Here is a 24,254-nt window from a genome sequence, read left to right on the forward strand (position 1 = left end):
CCACTGCAGCTTTCAAATCAAATACGGTGCTTTTATAGGAGCTTGACAGCCTGTGGTCACTATAAACACGTCTTTGTGTGAGGAAAAAGCATACAGCTTTAAAAGAACAAGAGAATGAGAAAATGCAGAACTTTGCCTTTAACAAACAATCCCCTGTCAGAAAAATAAAACTGTATCAATGAATGATGACGCATTTTAAAACACAACTGCACTGTAGCCACACACACTGCTGCTCACGCTCAGCCAATGCACAGAAAGTAAAAGTCCATTGTTCTGTCAAATAAAAAGCCCTAATCTATCCGTCTTTCTCTCCTCCCACCAGCTACTCCACGAGACCAGACTCATCTTCACATGTCTTCATATTCACATGAACACACAGAGGTGGGGGTCAGCTTGGTTAAAGACTCCCTTTACATCATGAACATCATAAAGAACACAGGCCCGTCTAAACGTGTACATTAACTGATCTCCGTGTTCCACTGGGACAGATCAAAATGAAGAATAATATTGTAAAGAGATAATGGAGAAAAAGAAATGTGAATATGCTAATGCTTCCTTCTGACATATGAATGTTTTGAATTCTTCAACACTTGTAGTAGCCACATCAACATCTAGCAGAATACTGATGAGAAGACGCCCGGTGCTACCTGGCGCTAGCGGTACAAGCGCACGCTAGCAGAACTCTAGCAGGCTCCAATTTTACATGCAATGTTATAACTCAATTTATGCGACTGAAAAAAATCAACTTCCTCTTAATAATGCAAAATCTGCGAGTGAACCGTCGGGCACAGAGTCTATAAAAGACTGTATTAGCTTGATGATGGAAAATATTGTGCTTTTCCATTCAGCCCATTTGTAGATGTTTTTGTAAGTACTGAAGCGTAAGCATAAAGAGCGCGGTGGTTTGATGTCGCTACAATGCTTACATTGAATGGGGAGGTAAATACCACAGCTTTGATTGAGGGTAGAAGAAGAGAGGTTGGGGTTGGTTTGGGTTCCTTTAATGGCAGGCCGACCACTGTGTGTTGGAATAATAATTACGAAGACTATTTATTTTTAATTGATATGCCCTTTCTTACAATGAAAAGAACAATTATCCCGAGAACCGCACGCCTCTCTCATGCACAGTATGCCGCTGAAATAAAAAGGGTCCTGTGCAAAACGAGCAAGAACAGTCGTATTTCTGCCAAAACCCTTTTTCTGTGTCAACGTTTATATCAAAGAACAATAATTTTGGCATTAAAACCACTCAACTCACCAGTCTAATATCATTTTTTGATGATTTGCTGGATTGATTGCGTATTAAAAGCAATGATACAAGATAAGAGCCAGTAAAGAAGGGAAAGATTTCATGTTAAGTGCATATTACATTCATGGGGTGCTGCATAATTTGATGCGAGAATATTTCTTATGGATCGTGTTATATGCAGAGAACTATTTTTACAGTTCTGAAGTTTAGCTTTTCATATAAATAAGCGCTGTAATTACTCCTAAATGGAGATCCCAAAATGACCAGAGGGCTTTTCACAAGTGTCAAAAGAACTCATAACCGCTCTCTCACTTTCATTCCGAATCTCCGTCGACTGCAGGAGCGAGTCTTAGTCTGCGCTAGCGGATGTTTCTAGGTCTTCCACGATTTTTGTCTGTCTGTTTTTGCTCGTATATATTTAATTAGGTCAGCAAAAAAGAGAAATTGTGTCAAATTGTGACTTGAGAATTGACAAAATCCTTAACACTTTTCTCCCTGGAATAAATTATACATAGACTTTGAAAATAAATAAATAAATAAATAAATGCACCATACATTATTCTGTTGACTATGACAGAACAGAAATAGGCCTTTTCTCTGACTGGTAAGTTCTCCTTGCATGTCTCAGTGTCTCACTTATTTAGAGACATATTTATTTATTTAAGTTGAAATAGAAAAGCCAGTGCAGTAGAACATAAAAGCAATCAGTCGCTGTGACTTAACAAGAATGTGCCCCTATTAAATAAACTCTAAACCCATCAATGAAAAACAGCTCAGTACATCAGCAATTTTCTGAGGCATTTGCAGGACAGACAAGCTATTTTTAATTTATTTATATATATATATATATTTTTTTTTTTTCTCCCAGACTAAGGGATGTGTGTTATCTTTCATGGAATTGACAGAAAATGAAAATGAAATTTGATCAATAGATATATAACGATCGTAGCTGCCGCGCTTGTGCGGGGGGATGGGATTGGATAGTGAGGTTGAATGCGGGCCGATCCCCTGTTTTCTTGCCTCCTGGAGATGCAAATGTCAGCTTTGAGCAGTTTGTGGACTCCCTGCTAAGTGCTTGGCCCATATTAAACCAAACTGCTTCCATCTTCTGGACTTCTGGCATTCCGCACCCTTACGTCGGCCATCAATGTGTCACATGACGACCCATTCTTTAGAACCAATTCCACAACTCCAGATCGTAAAAAAAATAACTGTCTTTCTTTTCCTTCCCCCACCTTTTTACAGATCATTCCAACTCCCTTCATAAGATTTCAGTCTGATATCAGGACTGATATGTAGCTTTTTTGAGAAGGGAAAAATGGTTTACAAAATATACACTACTGCTCAAAAGTTTGGGATCAGTAAGATTATGTTTTTTAAAGTCTCGTATGCTCATCAAGACTGCATTTATTTGATCAAAAAAACAGAAAAAATAATAATACTGCAAAATGTTATTACAATATAAAATAAGGGTTTTTATTTTAATATACTTTAAAATATAATTTATTCCTGTGATGCAAAGCTGAATTTTCATTAGCTGTTACTCCAGGCTTAAGTGTCACATGATCCTTCAGAAATCATTTTAATATGCTGATTTATTAGAATTATTGATGCTGGAAACTATTTTTAAATTTTTTGGAACCTTTCTTTTTTTCAGGATTCTTTGATGAATAAGTTAAAAAGAACAGCATTTATTTAAAATATAAATCTAACAATGTAAATCTCTGCTATCACTTTTTATTAATTTAACACATCCTTGGTGAATAAAAGTATTAATTTCTTTCAAAAAAAGATTAAAAAAAAAAAAATGTACTGACCCCAAACGTTTGAACAGTAGTGTTTATTGTTAGAAACAAATGCTGTTCTTTTTAACTTATAATTCATCAAAGAATCCTGAAAAAAAAAAAAAAAAAAAAAAACCCATAGGTTTCAGAAAAGCACTGATAATAAATCAGTATATTAGAATGATTTCTGAAGGATCATGTGACACTGAATACTGGAGTAATGATGCTGAAAAATTTAGCTTTGATCACAGAAATAAATTTGATTTTTAAAATGTATTAAAATAGAAGAACGTTGTTTCACAATACAGCTTTTTTCTGCATTTTTGATCAAGTAAACATAGCCTTGATGAGCATTAGAAATGTATTTAAAATATATTAAAAATCTTACTGATCCGAAACTTTTAACCGACAGTGTATTTATATAATAATAGTGAATAAAACTTTGATTTGGTGCAGGTACTGTTTTATACTAAATGTCATACAGAAGCCAGTGGCTAAGTGAGGAGCAACAATAGCGCTAAACTACTTTGGCACGAGATGACAGACACATTTTGAAAAAACAAACATGGCTCTGAGACAGCATAACTTCATCTCGGCTACTTAAAAATATCCCGTTTCATTGCAGTCCAGAAACATTCCATAATTGGGCTACCCATGAAGAGCGCAGGACGGAAAGCAGTAGCGTTTTCTCCTTCTCCCTCACACTTCTCTCCTTCTTTTTCCTGAAAGCTATTACTACCATTATGTGAATGGCCTTTGTGGATTTACTGTGCGTGTTGTGCCAGCCCAGGCCAAAGAGAAGTCCTCGCGGACTAAGCTAATCCTTTTCAGACGGGACACGACTGACGCGGACATTACTTCGCAAAGGCAGGGAACAGAGGGTGATGTCACCCGTCCAAAGTTTGGATTCAAAACACACACGCGGCCCCTCGCCCCTCCCCGTTCCACGGCCTTTTCTTTTGAAACTGGAGGCCAAGTACAATAATCAGGCTTCGCTCAAAGTATTTATCAGATGGAAGGAGGCGCGATTACATCGGGCGCAAATATGTGTCCCCGTTATCCTTCCAGACTACACGATCCACCGGAGCAACACTGGAGGTGACACGAAAAGAGAGCGAGAGAGCGCAGAAGAGCTGTGGGATGAAGATATGGATAAACTGAGTGGGAGGTGAAGAGAGGAAAGAGGAGGGGGGTAAAAAGTTGAAAGAGAGACAAGACCAGCTGATAGCGAAGGAGAGAAAACTTGATAAAAAGAGGAACCGGGGGAAAAAAAAAAAAAAAAAAAAAAAAAAAAAAAAAAAACACGAGACGGGGTGGGAGGGAGCTTTGTATACGGCAACTCATTATCCCACAATCAAACCACTCCTTTTCTCTTACAGTTGCTCTCGGTTTTGTTTACGCTCTTTCTTTCCCCGTCTTCTTTTTTGTAACTTATTTATGAGGAGTTAGAGCGAATCTGCAGAGCTTTGCGTTTCACTCTCGGTTTATGTCTAATTTAGTAAACATCCTGGTACAAGTCGGGCCTGTCAACACCCCCTCCCCTCACCTCTCATTTAGATTGTGGCTTTATGTTTGTAGGGGCTGAGTAAAATAAGAGATGTTTTGATCGAGTTAGCCTATGTCTCAAGTATGGATCTTATTTTAGTCTCTGTAAGAGGTATAAGGCCGCTAACCGCATCACTGCATTGTGGTGGTGGTTCTGCTGTCATAGTGCGTTTGCTTCATTTCTCATTACCTGCTAATGTGGACAGGGGCCAAAACCACTAACCAGCCCTCTACCCACCTCTCAGCATCTTCGCTTTCTCCTTCCCTCTCTCTCTCCTCTTCCATCTCGGCCCCTGCTGATGGGCTAAATGGTCTGGCTGCTAACAAAAGGAGAAAGGGAGAGAGATGAAATATATTTTGACTGTTTCATGGAAAAACAATCTGACACAAAGTAATATTCATCTCCAATGAATCCAATATTCTTTTTGGAATGATATTAGACGGTATCTATTCTATCTTCCATTGTGTTCCCATCTGCCCTTTTCAGGATCTAAATTATGTGCATTAGTACGTAAATGGGCTAATGCCTGTCTGTATTTAGCAGGCTACATGCCGTGAATATATTCTCTGCTTCACGAAGTAATTGGTAATTACAGTGGTCATTTAGGCAATCACTGTCTCTCCCAGATTCATGTCATTCTTAAAAATAACTAGCTCTTAACCTTTGACAGAATTCTACAGAAACTGTTCATCACCGCCCCCGCTTTGATTAATTTTGTGCATACACTTTCTCTCCCTCACAAGTGCGACTGCACACACACTCCCTCTCTCGCACACACGCACGCACGCGTGGAACTGTATCAATAATAGTGATGTTTTTGCATTTGTTAACTGTGACAGTTTGCCTCTCTCATCAAAACAGACGAGAGATGTGGGGAGAATAAAACAGTTAAATGTAAGGTACGCTTACTGTTCTAAAACGATTAGTTCCATTTATAAACAATTAGACAACAGGACACACAGGGCATTTAGCCTTATCATCTCTTCCTAATCTCTCTCTCTCTCAGTCTCTTTCTCTCTCCCGCTCTGCCACGAACAAATTCAGTACTTTAACTGTGATAATCTTTTGTCTGCGTGCTCCCTGTATTTCACTTTCTTTGTTTATACAGTCTTATTCACACATTATTCATTTCCACGCATAATGAAGCAGCGCACAGAAGAACTTTCGCTCTGCGGATACTGACTTTGAAAAATAACAAGGTCGACAGCTTTAGCTCCAAAACATTTCCCTCCGTGGCACTTAAGATCTCCATTATGTTGTCTAAGGCACTAAAGGATCTTCTCCCTCGTCTTCCCCACACCACATGTGAGATCGGTTTGGGGTTTTTGCAAAACTTGACAGGAAGTGTGGAAGCCTTTTAATATTGTGTCAAAACTGGTTGCTGCAACAAGAACTGTTTAGAATTTAAAACATTGCCTCATGTTTAAAAAAATGCAGGTTTTTATGATGTTTTCAATACTACCTACAGTCAACAGTGTGGTGTGTTTGTGCGCAGGACACACACATATATATATATATTTATATACATGTGTGTATGTCAGAATCACAAAAGTGAGTCTTCCCTTTGGCTTTGTTACGAGTGGAGAGATAAAGAATAAAGCATTTCCAAAATCAAATATTTGAAAATCATTCAAAAAAGGGTTAATATAATTTAACAGCCTCCCAGAATACTGAATCTTAAAATATGATTTGTACCCCTTATAATTTCTTACCCTTGCAACGTTTGACTTCGCTCAAATGGAGAAATGAAATGAAATTAAGTCAAAGAATGGTCCCTGTAATATTAATGAGAGTTTGTATGGTGTAATTTAAGCTTCCTTTTATGCCTGAGTTGCAAAGCCTGAATTATCTATTCAGAGGGATACAAAGTTTTACTGCCGTGAAAGTTTAAAGAATGTTCTTTCTGCCGCTGCCACAGCTGAATGGGGCTTAAAACAGAGGTTAGTCTAGAAGGATCTTCTGAGTACAGGATGCCCCTTTTATTACTAACCTTTGACCAGTCTGTCCTCTCCAAATCCTAATTTTAGCCGTTATGAAAGAGACAAAAGTGCCAGCTTCAGCTGAGCATGAAAACGGACCCAGAAGAAGACGTCTGTCAGGGCTAGAATGAGGACTGTCTGAAACAGTTCATCCATGACATGCTGTAGTATAGAGACTGCAAAGTATGGTGAACTGCAGTTAGGTGAGTGCCAACAGTTTGATATATATGTACATGCTAGAACACTGGAATATATATATACACTTGTGCTCACAAGTTTACATACCCCTTGCAGAATATGCAAAATGTTAATTTCACATAACAGATATCTACATATACTTCACAAGACCAAATAATTACATTTATATAATGACTCTATTCAAAAGTTTACATACTGTTGAATCTTAATACTGCGTGTTGTTTCCTGGATGATCTCATGACTGTTTTTATGTTTTGTGATAGTTGTTCATGAGTCCCTTGTTTGTCCTGAGCAGTTCAGCTGCCTGCTGTTCTTCAGAAAAATCCTACAGCTCCTGCACATTCTTTGGTTTTCCAGCATCTTCTAGTACATTTGAACCTAGGGCTGGCAATAAATCGCTAACGATAATAATCACGCGATATGAATTTCCTCAATAAACGATAACAAGAGTTTGATAAATGTTCGATATAATGTTTATGCAGCAAAGGCGGAACAAAAGAATCACTCAGACCGTTTATCCGCTCGGATCAAAGTTCAAACGGCGGCACGGCGCGAACTTACTACAAATAACTTATTAGAGCAGATGAGTTCACTCGCTGATCAGTCTCAGTCACTAAATAGCACCAGCGTGAAGTGCTTCAATTCAGTGAAGAACACAGATGACTCGGTTTATAGTCAGATGAAACCGCGCTGACAAACGAGAAACACTGTGCGCAACGATTATCTTAGATTTTCCATAGTAGCACTAACTGCACAGTGGTATTGTGTCAGAAATGGGTATATTTGTGTCGAATTGTATTATATTATTAATGTAGACATGTATTAAATGTATTGAAGGAGGAGTAATGGAATATAATTACAGTATTTTTTGTGATTAAGCTATAGACTTTATGTATTTAAATTCTATGTATTTAGACTGTTTTTCACAGAAATACCTAGGAACTATATTACATTTTTACCATGGTATTAAAGTGCTGTATTGTGGTTATTATCATGATCTATGGACGATACTATGGAAGTAATACGCAATGGTTCATTAAAAAAAAAAAAAAAAAAAAAAAAAAAAAAAAAAAAAAGAATAACTAAATTTCACCATGTGAAAATGAGGCTGCTACAGTTTTTACAGATATTACTGATTTTGATAATGAACATAAATCTACATCTGCATCCTAACTCTACTATCAAATGTGCATTACTCATTAAAACATGCAGAACTAAGAAATTATTGTTTTTTCTATTAAGATATTTATTTTGTTAAAGAAAAATGACTGGAAAAAGTGTTTGTCATGTTCTGACCACAAAGAACATTTTAAATCCACATTTAACCATCTGGTTTAAAACTTTCTCACTGTAGCAAAAATCTGCCCTTAAACTTAAAATAAATAAAAATTTGACATTTATCGTGATAATTATCGATATCGACTGATATGAAAAAAAAAAATCATGCTATTTTGACACAGCCCTATTTGAACCCTTTCCGAAAGTGACTGTATGATTTTGAGATCCATCTTTTCACACTGAGGACAACTGAGGGACACAGCTATTACAAAAGGTGAAAACATTTACTGATGCTTAAGACGGCAACACAATGCACTAAGAGCCGGGGGGGTGTAACTTTTTGAATGGGATGATAAGAGTAAATTATATTGTCTTCTGGGAAACATGTAAGTATTTACATAGCTTCTAAAGTGCAGTACTAAATGAAAAAAATATGGTCTTTAAGCAAAATTAAAGAAAACTTGACACCCCCTAGCTCTTAATGCATTGTGTTGCCTTCTTAAGCATCAGTAAATGTTTTCACCTTTTGTAATAGTCACGTATGAGTTCCTCAATTGTTCTCAGTGTGAAAAGATGGATCTCAAAATCAAACAGTGACTTTTGGAAAGGGTTCAAATATGGAGAAGATGCTGGAAAACCAAAGAATGTACAGGAACTGGAGTATTTTTCTGAAGGACAACAGACAGTTGAACTGCTCAGGACTATCACCAAACATGAAAACAGTCATGGATCATCCAGGAAACGACACACAGTATTAAGATTCAAGGGTATGTAAACTTTTGAATAAGGTCATTTTTAAGGTCTTATTTAGTCATTTATTTAGTATAAGTAAACATTTGTTGTGTGAAATAGCTTATTCAGGACAGTACTAAGGAAAAAATAACATGCAGTTTTCATGATCCCTTAATTTTGATAAAATTATTATTTTTTATTATATTTGCATATTCTGCAAGGGGATATTTTATGTAATTGTGAAATTTACTATCAATTTCTGATTGTAAATTCTTTGCATTCAGTCTTCACACTGACATTGCACAGTAAGCAAGACAAAATACAAACGCTAAGGCCAGTTTATATTAGCTGAGAAGGAAATTAAAACATCTAGAACTATGAATAATATGGCTATTAGTTCTAGAAACAATACAATCAATACATGAGCCAATATAAAAATTAAAAGAAGGCTTTGAGGGGGAAAAAAAATGAACCGCATAGTGCAGTGCGGAAAACCTGCAGCTCAGCAAACAACTGATGCTTTTTTAATACATCAAAGCTTAAGAGCACATATAATTAAGAGTACATGAATCTAATGTGTTTTCATTCTCCCCGGGGATTTGTTTTAGCTCTGATTTCTTTGATTGTATTCCCAGTAAAGCACTCCAATTGTTTGTACAATCAAGCTGCAGGGACCGCACGTATTTGTGCGTGCGTGCGTGCATGCGTGCATGCGTGTGTGTTCTCAATGGCCAGCATAAACATTCATTTGAATGTGTGTGTCTGTCCATGTGCATGTGTATGCGTTTGTGTGCGGTCATTGCCAAGCATAAGCGTGTATTTGTGATAATTCGGATCACTGCACGAGCACGTTCCCGCTGACACTGCTGCCACCCAATTCCGGCCTTATAGGCATTATGGAGAAGAAGCCGTGCTCCAACAGCACTCTGAGCCGGGCTGCGTCTCTGCTGTGTGCTTCTGGATTTTATCAAGATTTCCCGCTGAGCACCGATATATTAGTGTGGCAAACATATCTGCCAATTCAAACTTGCATCAAAAGCGTATCGACGACGCAGCCGAAACAGCATTTCCATGCACTTCGTCTTTTGAATTGCTAAAATCAGCTTGGCAAAAGAAGCGGCACCATAAAATTCAGCTGTGGTTTTCTTTCAGCCAAAGCGCTTTTCTTTTGTTGTGAAAAAGGAAAAAAAGGTGGTGGTGGCGGAGGGGGTGTGGAGAGAAAAGCCTAGGTCTTAGCTGCGCAAGAGTATGGGGAATGCATGGGTCCATCTGGCATCCAAAGAGAAGGCTTTGTCAGGATCCATCCAAGACACACTGCTGCAGAAGGGTCCTTTTCTACAGCACCTGCAAAAATACCTCCGAGCCGCGCCAGGCGTCGTCCGCCCGCCTGCCTGCATCTCTAGCATTGTTTTTCTGTAACCTCTCCGAGGCCTGCGAAGAACGCAGCCACCCTGCTGCTTTTAGAAATATCGGAAGAAGAGAAAGATAAATATTTAAAGCGCCGAGAGAGTGTCAATGGAGGGATGGAAGTAAAATAGCGCTCCGGAACGAAAGAGGCCGACGCCAAATGTCACATTAAAAAGCGATACCTGCGTATTAGAGAGCGAGACGGACCGAAGAGATGGCTCTATCATTTGCCCAGGGACACCTCGTGCTAGACGGCTCTTCGTTAAAGCGAGAAAGGATGCGCCGTCTCGTCGCCGCTGCCTCATTTGCCCATGTGCTTTCGACTGATTCAAGTCGGTGAAGTCTGTCACAGGCCCCTTTAAAAGGCGCCCTGACTCCAGGGGCTGTTAGTAAAAGTTCACTGCATGAAGATGTCTGCGGAGAAAAAGGGAAAAACACACACACGCTAGCTGACCATTAAATGAGTTTAATGTAGACTATTTCACAGATGCTTTTTATGAAAATGAGAATTAGGTTATGCTTGAAGCACAGTGATGATAAATCCTTTCTAAGCTTAATTATGATGTTATAAAATTGTGCCCCGCATGGGCACATACAACTTTTAAAGTGTATTAAATATTGCAATCATATTTAAAAAATGCTATAATCTGTCTATATAATTAGAATTCAGCGAGTAATTGCATGAGAGTACCAGAGGTGAAGGTGAACTTAATTCTCACACAACCTTCACCCTAAATACAGAAAGCATAGTGAATCTATAATGAAACCACTCAGGAAGCACTATATCTATTACCAAATATAATGGAATTCATTCTACAAAGTCCACTTTGTAGCACACGTGCTCTTTTTTCCTATTTATAGGCTGGTGTATTTTCAAGTGATCAAATCAGAGGCTACAATAAGAGAAAAGAGCACTCAGGATGTGCTTAAAAACGCTGTGGCGAAGCTCCAGATACATCACTGCTTTTTCCATCAAATGAGATCTTAAAAAGCATTACAGAAACTTCTGGATTTTTCCAAAGAGAGCTCTAACTGTAAATCAGTGAAATGTCTGGACGTCGGTATCAGGTGCTCCAATCGGCGCGGGTCAAGTCGGCCGTCTGACCCTCGCGGGGACGAGGCTGTGGGAAGTGGAGTGGATCGCGGCAGGCACGATGAGCCACTCGAGAGGAGCATTGAGACAGGGTTGGATAGAAAGGCACAGAGAGAGGCTAAGTGGTAATAGAGCCTTATTATCAGGTCACCGTAGAGGCCCGGAGTGGAGGATAATAACAGAAGAGCTCTGCGCTACTCGCACCTTAACCTCCCTCACTGTCTGATATCTATTCCTCCGGGGCGTCAACACTTACAACGCGGTCCTGGTCCACCCGCTGCTCTCTTTCAGCTCTGCCACTTTTTATTCCTTCTCCAGCACCGAGGCGTTTTTTTTTTGTTCGGCGGCTTGGCGCGGCATCCCTATTCCTCTCCCGTTTCAAATTAAGGCAGGTTGTGTTTCTGCTAATGTTTGGGAGAGTACAACACAGTCCATACGCCGAGGGAGGACAGCTTCATTTCTCTCAGCATCTCGCATGCTTGACTCTCAGCTTTAAGAGAGATGGCAGAGACGTCAGGGTCCTGACAAGTCTACACCATTAGAGCCCACGCTTAACTTCTGAGAAGCTGATTAGAGCGTTGCTGTGCCAGCCACAATCCATCACTTCCAGTAAAGGAGCTTCTTATCCATCTAACCAAGAGACTGCCTCCAGTGCGCCACAGGGAAGCGAAGGAAAGCTAAAACATTCCCTTATCAAATCCTGGACTGAGTAGCCCTTGCTTCAAATGGCTAGCGAATCTGGGATGACCAGCTGTACCACGAGACGGAGCTCGGCTTTGGCTTTGGCGTGCACCCGGAACGTTTCGCTGATGGCCTTGTTGATGAAGGACGCAGAGCACCCACAGACTCCGCATCCAACTGGAGCTCCTCTGAGGACCCCACACATCCCTGGCATGTGGGCAGAGATAAAGCTTGCGCCAGGCCTCGAAAGTTGCAGTCCAAAGTTTCGCCCGAAGAAAAGCGAAGGGAAAATAAGAAAGTTTAAGCTTGTTTAACTCCCCCCTCCCCAAAAGACAAGCAGTCATGCCATCTGTGAAGATTCTCTCTCCAGCCATGGCCACTACTCTAGACGAATTGGGGGGAGGGCGAAGAGAGAAAGGAGGGGAACGCGACGCGAGCGAGACATAAAAGGAAAAGATGCATTCGCATGGAGGAAAGAATTGCTCCGCAGACAACGCAGGTACAAGGTGGGCACGTGCCCCCGAAATCATCAAACATCTCCCCGCTAGATCTGGATCTCTGTAGCCCTCGTACTGCTGGCAGAACAACTGAGGACGTTAACCCCTCCTTCTGTTCGCCTTTGATTTCGACGAGAGCAGAATGGAGACTCTCTCTTCTTTTTGCACATGAAAGCCCGCACTTGAAAAACGGACATGATTTCCGACACTGTCATGGCTCGAGTGTGCCTTGAAGGGTGGCTTCCTTTGACCAAAAAAGATCGCTAGTTTGTTCATGTGTTTTTTTTTTATTCCTCTTTCCTGGGAAAATCTGCCAGAGCTTATACATGGAAGCCAATGCATGAACTTTCAATCAGGGATTAGCCGGATTTTCCAATGTGGATCTTCTTTTGTGAATTTGGCCAGCGTCGCCTCTGTCGTTGGCAAGGGAAACGTAAATAGAAAATGATCCCTGGGCCAACGGGGATTGCCTTTCCTATTTCAAAGAAAGAGTTAAAATAAAGGCCACTTAGCCCTCTCTCCATCAATGCGATGCCGCATCAGACCGAAGTCACGTTCACACACGACAGACCACCAAAAAAGTCCTTGTCCAAGTTCGCAGCATATTGCCGCCGCACACTTTGGTCCGTTCGGCCAAAAGAAGGGGAATGCGCAACATGGCTGAAAAGAAAAGAGCAACAGAAATGACTGAAGATGGAATGAAAGAGCCAATAACGCTAATAGCCCAGTGTGTTTCTGAGGCTCTGGTTTTGCTAAAGCCCTCATGGTTTCAGTCCCTCTATACACGTCCATTTGTACATCCAGTGCCATATCTTTAGAAGCCCACTTACCCCAATCTAGATGCTAATCCTAGCTTACCGTACTAGCTCGTCAGATAAGGGCACAGGCCGCCTATATGTTACTTCCATTCACTGATGGATGGAGTTCTCCGCATGGCTGCCAGCCACTGTACCGAATGTGTGTGTATGTGCTTGCTTGTGTAAAAGAGAATGCGGCTTTGCAGACCTACACAAAAGATGACCTAACTTCCAACAAGCTGAAGTTTTATCTGCTTGTGAACAATAGACAAATATGCCACCCATGTGAGCTCTGTGTTTGTTCTTTAAATGTCAACTTTGAAATCCACTACATTGCAGCCGGATGCAAGCAGCAAATGAGACGCGCTTATGCCGCTAACGCTCGGCTCCATTAACTATCTAGAAACTACGACATAAAAATCAGTGCGCAGGTGTGAGCTTTACGTCTGTCACAGAAAATCGAAATTCCAAGCGTTATTTTTTCTCTTTATCACAATATGACTTATTTATTCATATGTTAATCAAAGTCTCTTATTCCTTTTGCCAGTCTGGCTCGTGCTATTCTTTCTCCTATAATGCCACACCCACATACACACAGCACAAACTCCTGTTCTCAGCCTCCCGCGGTGAGAGGCTATTCAGCAGGTAGAGAGCGGCCGCATTGTACGCGACAGGTTCCACGGGAGAAAACTGTACCCTGGTATTGGTACTGGTGTGAGACAAATATGGTTGTTACGGAAAATGCCTTTAAACATGGCACAGGCATGAATTAAGAGCGAAAAGTCTGTATTCTATGTCATTTTTCCTTCAATCACTTGAGAGAAGGAAAGAAACACCACAGTTAGTGCCACCCAAACACACTTAGCAGCATCCCTAGCTTTCTATCCGTTCGAACGGCACAGCAGAAAAAGAGTTAAGAGCGCAAAATCGCTTTGGGGAGAGGAAGAGTTGCTGTCCCAGTTTGTTTCCTCACCTATTCATGTCTTTCTTTGTTCTTTAAGTTCTTTTTCTCCACTCCAATCCGTGTCTAACAAACTCTTTTCTTTGTTTTTGTCTTTGCACTGGCTCTTAAGGTGCTTGTTTCTCTACAGCTCCGAGCACCACAGCTTGCTGCTTGTTTGGGCGATTAGCACGGGGCTGCTGTGTGCTGTGCATGTGTATCTGTTCTCGGGCTCCTCAGGGCCCCGAGGGCGTTACGCTCAGCGTAAAATGGCCCTCTACTCTGCCCACCTATCTCTCCCAAGATGAGGCCGCAGCCTCCCAGTGGAAAATCCCCATCCCCGAGCGCTGGGCGAGGAGGGGTAAGGATTAGGTGTTCCGCCTGAAAAGCACACTAAATTGAGTCCTCAATGTTTATTTTTATACTTTGTGTTGTAAATTAAAATGGTGGAAATTCATCTTTATTGTACTTTGTTCCCCTGCATTCTTTAAAATCTGATTGTTTTGCGTGCGAGGGAGTGTGACTCGCTTTTCAGCGCGGGGAGAACAACTGAGAGGGGGAAAAGTAATCACCGCATACACATACACAAAAGGATTCAGAACGCTAAGGAATCAAACAAGCGCTATATCCAGAGAAGAGAGCGTATACACACTCTAAACGCTCTGTTCCAGCACGTTTTTCTATGATCCTGAACTTCCTCTCAAAGTCTGATAATGAAGGACTGGTTCATTGTAAACAAAAGGCCAGATATCTGAAGATGTTCTGCTGCTCTCATTTAAAGAAAATCAAGTCAGTTTCTAATCAATGTCCTCCAATAAAATGTCACATAACCAAACTCTCTCGTTTAATTTCCTGTCTGAGGTTAGAGTTAAAGCAACATTCCCTTTCTAGCCCCTCTCTTTCCTTTCTCCATCCTGAAATATTAAGAAACTAATGAATCAATAACACATCTCTTATGAATACACGACTGTGCTGAATGTGTTTGATCCTCACCCTAACTCTGATTTGAGAGCAGAATTTCTTTGATTTCGAGACAGTCTCTAACAAATACACAATAGGAATTTCATAAACCGGACAACGGCTGAAATAGCACAACCACATTATATTTTCCTCTCTCAGGCATGGTACTAAACAATTTAAGAAATCAACGAGTATCCTAAATTTTCTCAGTTGCGATTCTCAATATTTTTCATACTCTCATAAGATAGTTGTTTGCTCTTAAAGGAGTTGTTCACTTCCAAAACAAAAATTTACAGATAATTATTTCACACCCTTGTCATCCAAGATGTTCATGTCTTTCTTTCTTCAGTTGATAAAAAAATTCTGGAATTGTCTCCATGTAATGGACTTCTATGGTGCCCCCAAGTTTGTACTTCCAAAATGCAGTTTAAATGCAGCTTCAAATGGCTCTAAACGATCTCAGCCCAGGAAAAATGGTCTTATCTAGCAAAACAATTGGTCATTTTCTAAACAAACTGACAATTTATATACTTTTTAAGCTCAAACGCTCGTCTAGGTCTGCGTGAACTTTTTTCCGGGACGATACGGTCAATACAGTTAGGACATATCGAAAAACTCCCATCTCGTTTTCTTCCCCAACTTCAAAACCATCCTACATCACTGCAGAAGTACCGACCCAGTGTTTACAAAGCGAACATGCAAAGAAGATCAAATGCTCTTCGCAAAAAAAAAAAAAAAAAAAAAAAAAAGGTAAAACAGCGACGTGGGACGATTTTGACGTTGAAGAAGAAAACGAGACGGGCGTTTTTCAACATATCCTAACTGTATTGATCTGAATTACACAGAGTACGCATGCGCATCGCAGAGACAAGAAAAGACAAGCATTTGAGGATAAAAAGTATATAAACTGTCAATTTGATTCGAAAATGGCAGATTGTTTCAGTAGATAAGACCCTTTTTTTCTCAGCTGGGGTCATTTAGAGCCATTTAAAGCTGCATTTAAACTGCATTTTGGAAGTTCAAATTTGGAGGCACCATTGAAGTCCACTATATGGAGAGAAATCCTGAAATGTTTTCCTCAAAAAACTATTTCTTTACAACTGAAGAAAGACAGACATGCACATCTTGGATGACAAGGGGGTGAGTATATTATCTGTAAATTTTTGTTCTGGAAGTGAACTTCTCCTTTGAACTGATGTATCTGATCTGATCTGATCTGATCTGGGTGAATTGTACAGACAATGCAAAATTAATCTTAATTCAAAGAAATAACTTTTTTTTTTTTTTTCATTTTTCATTTCACTTACTTTGTGAATTTCATGTTTACTATTGAACAATGTGTGAAACCACAGCATAAGCTCCACACTTCTGTACAATCGTAATAATGGTAACTTCAATTTAAGTGTATTAAACATTTAAACACACACACACACACACACACACACACGTTTGTTTTTGTGAATTGTGGGGACTTTCCATAGACTTCTATAGATTTTATACTGACCGCAGGCCCCCACAATGTAGCAAAAACAAGTACACACACACACACACACACACACACACAAATCCATTTGTATTTCAGTCCCATACAAAGCATGTTGGGAACTAGATATTTACTGTCCAGTTTCATCTGATGTATCAAAATACAACATGTAGTCCCAACACAAAATTATTAAAGGGGTTGTTCACCCAAAAATGACAGTCTGTCATTAATTATTCACCCGCATTTTGTTCCAAACCCATAAGATCTTTGTTCATCTTCGGAACACAAATTAAGATATTTTTGATGAAATCTGAGAACTTTCTGACCATGCATAGATAGCAATGCAACTGACAATGTTCAAGGTCCAGAAAGGTAGTTAGGACATCGTTAAAACAGTCCATGTGACATCAGTGGTTCAACCGTCATTTAACGAATCTAGAAGAAATTGTTGTTTTTGTTTTCTTTGCACACAAAAAGTATTCTCGTTGTTTCATAAAACTACAGTTGAGCCACTGACGTCACATGGACTATTTTAACGATGTCCTTACTACCTTTCTGGGCTTTAAGCGTGCTAGTTACATCGCTGTCTATGCAGGGTCAGAAAGCTCTTGGATTTCATCAAAAATATCTTCATTTGTGTTCTGAAGATGAACGGGTTTGGAACGACATGAGAGTGAGTAATTAATGACAGAACTTCCATTTTGGGTGAACTATCCGTTTAAGTTCATTTCCATTTTGTGTAAATAATGATTAAAAGCTGGCAGTTTAAACTGAGCATGAAGAGCATTCATGCTCTTAAAAGAGAGCTAATTGACTTCCTTTGGTCACTCTGAGAGTAAAGCTCAGACTGAGACGTAAACTTAGACTAAGTTCCAAACAACATTCTCACAAAACTCTGTCTCCGCATTCAGAGGATAACAGGAAAAAAAGCCTCAAGAAAATAATTTGAAACGGGAGCAGATATTAAACAAATATTGCTCTTTTTACATCGTGACATGCTAGGAGGCGCCGGCAAAGCAAGATCCTTTGATGTATTCCAGTATATTACTCTAAATGGTTTCATCAGTCTCTGACGAGTGAGAATATATGCCATTTTATCATCTCTTGATGATGGAGTCTGAATGTTTGCCAACGGCCTCCACAGTCACACAAGGGAGGATGCCGGTGGTTCGAGGGGTGCTGGGGTTAGTCAATCTCTGGCAGCGAAAGCAGGGTGAGCGCGAGGTGGAGCGAAGGGACAGCCTCGTCTCCTCCATCCAGACTGCTATTTTCCCAAAGTTATTTGCAAAAACGCTTTGCATCAGTCTTTAAAACTCTTCATTAATCAATCCAGTCGTCTTATTATTTCTGTAAGTGCAGAAGAGATTGCTAAATAAAAAGAGATTTCTCGTTCAGTGGGGGGAGGGAAAAAAAGCACAGTGAAATGAAACCGCATTCATTGAACCTTAAAATGTTTTGATGGCTTTTCAGAGGCACATTATATTTACATAGGAATGTGTCATTAACGTCAACGGCGAACCAGAAACTATTAAACTAATACAATGCTAAACTGAACAACCTTGAGAATTTGATTAGAGCCATTGTGAGTTTTAAAAATGCTCCATTCTTGGGTTAAAACAAAAGACTGATGCTTTCAGCTATGCTAATAATTCAGCTGTCAACTTTCATTGATGTATTTGACTGCTGCAGCTAGCATTTACATACTTTATATATAGCAAGGAGGGGTGGGGGCGGGGGTCGTCTATGCAAAGAATCATAATAGAGGTTCGAAACAAACACGAAACTGTTTGTGTTTCATTTCAAATTAGCCGCTGTAATTTTCAAAAAGACTGCAGGCATTGTTTGCTTGGCAAAGTCATGCGTTTTGGAGCAGTTTTAATTCTCCTATTATTGCACTTGCCGGAGACGCAGCATTTCCCTTTTCTCTGCTCTGCCAAGTGCTCTTAAACAGCCGAGAATAATCTTACTGAAACTCTGCTTTAATATCAATGACCTTCTTAGACTGTTTATCAACCGTAGGTGGATGCGTCTGCATTCTCCCGTTGCCTTCAAAGCGCAATTTCTTCACAAATCAACACGTTTCTGAAGTCCACCGACTTCCAGTTTTCGCTAATTGAAGTTTACGACTCCAATAACAATACAGCTTGTCATAGTTAGCAGGCAAACATGCGCTCCCTGGATGCTATTTTAAATGCAATTACGAAATTTAATAAATACATAATGGGATGTTTCAGCACAAGACAAAAAAGAAAAAAAAAGGTAAAATAAGAACCTATTTGTGATTCATTATCTGTTTGAACATATATTACATCTTTGGCAAGATCCTTAACATTGTTTCATCAAACCCTGGAGATATTTTACACACTGATCTAATTAAAGTCACCATTTTGCCTAGTATCCCATTTAAGAAATCTATATGTTCTATATAATTATGAAATGATGCATTATTTAATACATAAACCCCAAAGCTCCATGTGTGCCTATAATTTTAATGAAAAAGTAAATGAATAGACTACCTCTTTTTTACTCCTGTTTAGAGGCTTAATTGCAGAAATAGATGAATGACGAGTTTGTGAATGCTGAAAGGACACCAGAACAGCATCATCTGAGGGTTTAAAGAAACAGCATTATTAAAACTACACAGATGCACACACAATATTATACATGCAAGTGCGTGCATGCGTGGGTCAGGTTTCACCTGCATTGTTGCAAACAAATGTTCTCACAAGGACTGTAAAATCTGAAATCACCAGTCAACTGTCCCCATGAGAAAAAATGCTTAATAAACATACTAAATAATGTCTTAATGAAAATGCAAAAAGGTTTGTGTGAGGGTTAGGCTTAGGATAGAAAATAACATTAAGACAATGGAAAGTCCCACTATGATATAAAAAAAAAAAACAAACGTGTGTGTTTTGTGCAAACAAAGGTGAAATAGAGATGAGGTGTAGCTAGTCTGAGCATGCTTGCCTGCCAAAGATTCAGGATCACAGATTTTGCAGGGAATATAACACGCTCTCATATTGTTGTCTGCGGCATTGTTGCTAAAGTAGCCCATTAAAATGCAAGGATGTATATTAAAAAGCAGCGCTGCCTTTTGATGGATAGTCGTCAGTTTATGAATAAGTGTGCATATTGATTCGCAAAAGGTGAAAAAGCTGTTTGACACAATTATTTTTGAAAGGGCCCCCACTCTCCTGCATGATTTAAAAGCCATTTTAAATGCCCATCACTTACATTTCCTTATAGAAGACCCCAATGACTCCCCTGGAAATAATAATTATGAAAATGTGGCGAATGGCATTGGTGTATATTGCTTCCACGGCAGACAGTACGCATAGCGCGAGCGTGGATACTGATAGGCATCTGTGCGGAGGGTGATGGAGGGAAACCACAATCACGGTCAAAAGGACCATTGTTGTTTTTTCCTTTTATCTTGCACCTCGTCCTTTTTTTCTCGGAGACTGTTTTTCATTCTCTTAACAAACCTCACATCTGCCCATGTGTTGCGTCCAGATTCAGATCTGCGGGGCCAATAAGATTAACATGAGCTTTTCTCTCTCTTAAATAAAAGGGCAGAGGAAACCGAGTCCAGTGGGCTGTTGGAGGACACGCAGCGGTCACAATGTGAGTTTTCAAGCCAGAGCGATGTCGGTGCAGAACATCTATTGTTACAGAGTAGTTGAAAACAAACTCAGATTATAAACTCCATTAGAAACATCATTATGCAATGAGAGGATGGGATAGGGATGCACAATATGAAAATCCTGATTGATATCAATAAGCAGATAATTATTTTTATGCTCAAAGAAACTAAAATGACTAATATTAAAATGGTACATTATTTGTTCAAAATAAATTACAAATAAATTACTAAAAAAATAAATAAATCAGCGCTTTAGGCATCACAAGATTATAATAATACGCAGTAAGAAAATTTGATAATTTTAAGATTTGCCAAAAAATACTTTTAACACTTAAATTGTGTTAAATGTGAAGAGTTTGTTTTTGCAAAAACAGATAACTTAGTTTTATATTAATTTTCATAAATCATGTTTGTTATTGTGTTACCATATTTTTATTGTGTTAGTTAGCTGTATTTTTTTAGTTATTATTATTATTATTATATAATCAAAACAACCCAACTGCAGTTCTACTGATATTACTTGGAATGCAGAATAATAATAAAAAAAAAAAAATTGTTTTTGCATCTTCATGTGATTTTAAAGATTAACTGTTATGCACTACTCTTCAAATATATTTTTTTTATTTATTTAGACATTAACTCTTATTTAGCACGGATGCATTAATTTAAATAAACGTTCTAATGTTACAAAGCCTGTTTTTAAGTAAATGCTGTTCTTTTGAAAGTAAATGCTGTACTTTCTATTTACCAAACTAAATGTATGACATTCCACAAAAAAACTGTTTTCAAAATTCATAATAAGAATTTATGAGCAGCAAATCAGCATATTAGAATGATTTCTGAAGGATCATGTGACACTGAAGCCTGGAGTAATGGCTGCTGAAAATTCAGCTTTGCCATCAAAGAAATACATTTTAAAAGTTAACTTTTTTTTTCATTGTAATATTATTTTACAGTGTTATTATTTTCACTGCATTATCTGATCAAATACAACCAGCCCTGGTGAGCATAAAGGACTTCTTTCACAAAAAAAAAAAAAAAAAAAAAAAAAAAATACAACTTACAGACTCTAAACTTTTCTATGGTAGCCTGTATCAAATATCCATGAACAAAAATAATCAACCAACCCGATAACCAATATGGCACTAACATATCATTCATCCATAAAACAATCAAAACAATCCATAATATAGACAACAAAATCAAGGACCAAAACAATCAAGTATCAAAGTGCTTCTGAGTGCACAACGCAGTCTGAAGCTAAGCATCATGGGTAAATTAAGCTCAGGTCCCTAGGGAGAGGGGGCGATCTTTAATGCATACAACTTAAAACGCCACATTATGCAATTATACTATTTCTCCAGCCATCAGCGGCTCCGTGCAGGGGCTGTTCCTGCCACCTAAAGAGATATAGCGCTAAACTGTTATATTAGAGCGCAACCCTCACTTCTCAGCGGTGGAGGACGGATACTTAAAACGTGGACATCCAGATGTTCGCCATATATCCGCAATTTATTAAACAAAGCGTCCTCGCATGTGTTGTGTGCCGTGAATAAACCTCCACTTATTAGACCCCGTCTGTATGTGTGTGGGTGGGAGGTTTGATTCTGATTATCATCACTCACCTTTCATCACACACCGCTCCGAACAACAGAGCAACAGAGACGGACGTTCACCCGCGCTCGCATCCGTCCATCAGAGAAGCAACCAAATGCGCACACACTCTCACACACGCGCGGCAGGTGCCCCCCTTATCGACTTGGCCTGTGCTTGGATTCCCTTATTCTGTAAATGCATGCTCCCATGGTTAGCTAGAGAGCCCTTCTGCTCTCTCGTGTGCAGTTAAAAGCACAGGCTCTCGTTGTCTGGGGAGTAAATTTGTTCGGAGAATGGCGTGTGTGGCTAACAGGGGGAACAGTTCGTGTTTTTAATGCGGTTTCCACTGGCATCAATCATTCCGTACAATTAGGCCAATTCCCACTCAATTTTCTATTTCTGAGGAGCACAGCTACGCTGACAGCACGGGCGGCCGTCCCGCACCCCTCGCTCGCACACACCTATACGCCCGTACAAAGCGAACGGGGCAGGTGCTTGCACGTTACACCGGAAAGACAGGGAGGTGTTACCAATCTTTTCTAATTTCTCATTAAAAGCGAGACACACCTACGGCGCTCGCGCGCAGTTCCTCCCGTGTTCTCTTAGACCTCAAGTGTCATTTGTTTTCCATGGCAACCAGATTAAATTAGGTGAGTGATTATAGCTTATTAACACCAAACGCTGTTAGTGTATTCTTACCATTTTGTATGTAAACACTTTCTGCCTGTAGCGCTCTTTATTGGAAATTGCTTTGTATAGACTCGCAAGCCCGGAGCTTGCTTATAATAAAAATATAATTACGATTTAGACAATAGCCACTCAGACGTACCGCAGACCCCCCCACTCCGCACCCCCTCCCTCCTTCCTCTGACCATTCGGTGACTGCAAGTTACAAGGCGCAGGCAAACACGGTAATGAACAATGAAAGAGCAAGTCTCTCTCTCGCTGCCTAATTCGAACTAATAAAGCCACTAGAATTAACATTCACAATTGGCGTAATGAGGTGTGGGGGTTTGGTCTCTGCTACTTCATATTGACTACTCTTGCCCTCAGCCCCCTCTCTGCATTTAATGCAGCACTTCAGGCCCGAGCGGCGCTCGCATTATTTACGTATTTTGCGGAGTCGCACGTGTAATTGGTATTAAAATGAAGCATTTCGTCAATGTTCGCCGGCGTACGTGTTGCTTACACATGCACACGGGCCTATACGCTGCTCTCTCGGTTACAAGCAAATGCGTGTGGTGATCTAAACAGTCCCAAGTACAAATTTGATATTTGACTAATACAATTTTGGTAAATCCAGTTGTTATCATCAGTTTCGGTAGACTTTTTCCAAGTGAAACCGCTTCCTGAACGAGAAAAAATGTAGGGCGGGACTTGACTTTGACCATTAGGAATTGATTTGATTGCTGTTGCTTGCTTTTGCTGTGATCTCATGAAAGTGACAGCTTGTCCTTGCGTCGGTAAACACAAGAGAAGGGGAAGGGAAAGTTATTCTGGTCCCACTTTATATTAGGTGGCCTTGAATACTATGTACTTACATGAAAAAATAAATACAATGTACTTATTGTGTTCATATATGACCTTGGGCCACAAAACCTGTCTTTAGCAGCATGGGTATATTTATAACAATAGTCAAAAATATATTGTATGGGGCAAAATGATAGTTTTTTTTTTCCTTTTATGCCAAAAATCATTAGGGTATTAAGCAAAGATCATGTCATTAAGATATTTTGTAAATTTTCTACCGTAAATTCATCAAAACTTAATTTTTGATTAGTATGCATTGTTAAGAACTTCATTTCAATTTTTCTCAATATTTAGATTTTTTTCCACTTTTTCAAATAGTTATATCTTGGTCAAATATTGTCCTATCACAACAAATCATACAACAGTGGAAAGCTTATTTTGTATAATGTATAAATCTCAATGTCGAAAAATTGACCCTTATGAATGGTTTTGTGGTCCAGGGTCACATATTGCATTGCAAAACACTTTTGCTGCTATTGAGGTACGATGCGGGTAAGGTTAGGGACAGGTTTGGTGGTATGGGTAGGTTTAACAGTGGGTTAAGGTGTAAGGGATGGGTCAACAGTGTTATCATAACTGTAATTACAGAAAATAAATACAGATGTAATTAAATGCTGGCATTTTTTTAAATTTATTTAAGCACATATATAAACATGTATGTACACTTATACAAGAATGGGCACATGATTTCAAAAAAAAACAAAAAACTTGGTTACAATTGGTTAAACTCAGTAACCTTATTTTACAGTGTCCTTGTTACAGTGTAATTATACATTTAAGTACTAAGTAATAATAGTTAACTACATGTATGGCTAGGGCTAGAATATAGGGTTAAAATAGTGTTACACGTTACATGTG

Source organism: Labeo rohita, chromosome 7 (genome assembly GCF_022985175.1).
Source record: "Labeo rohita strain BAU-BD-2019 chromosome 7, IGBB_LRoh.1.0, whole genome shotgun sequence".
NCBI lineage: Eukaryota > Metazoa > Chordata > Actinopteri > Cypriniformes > Cyprinidae > Labeo > Labeo rohita.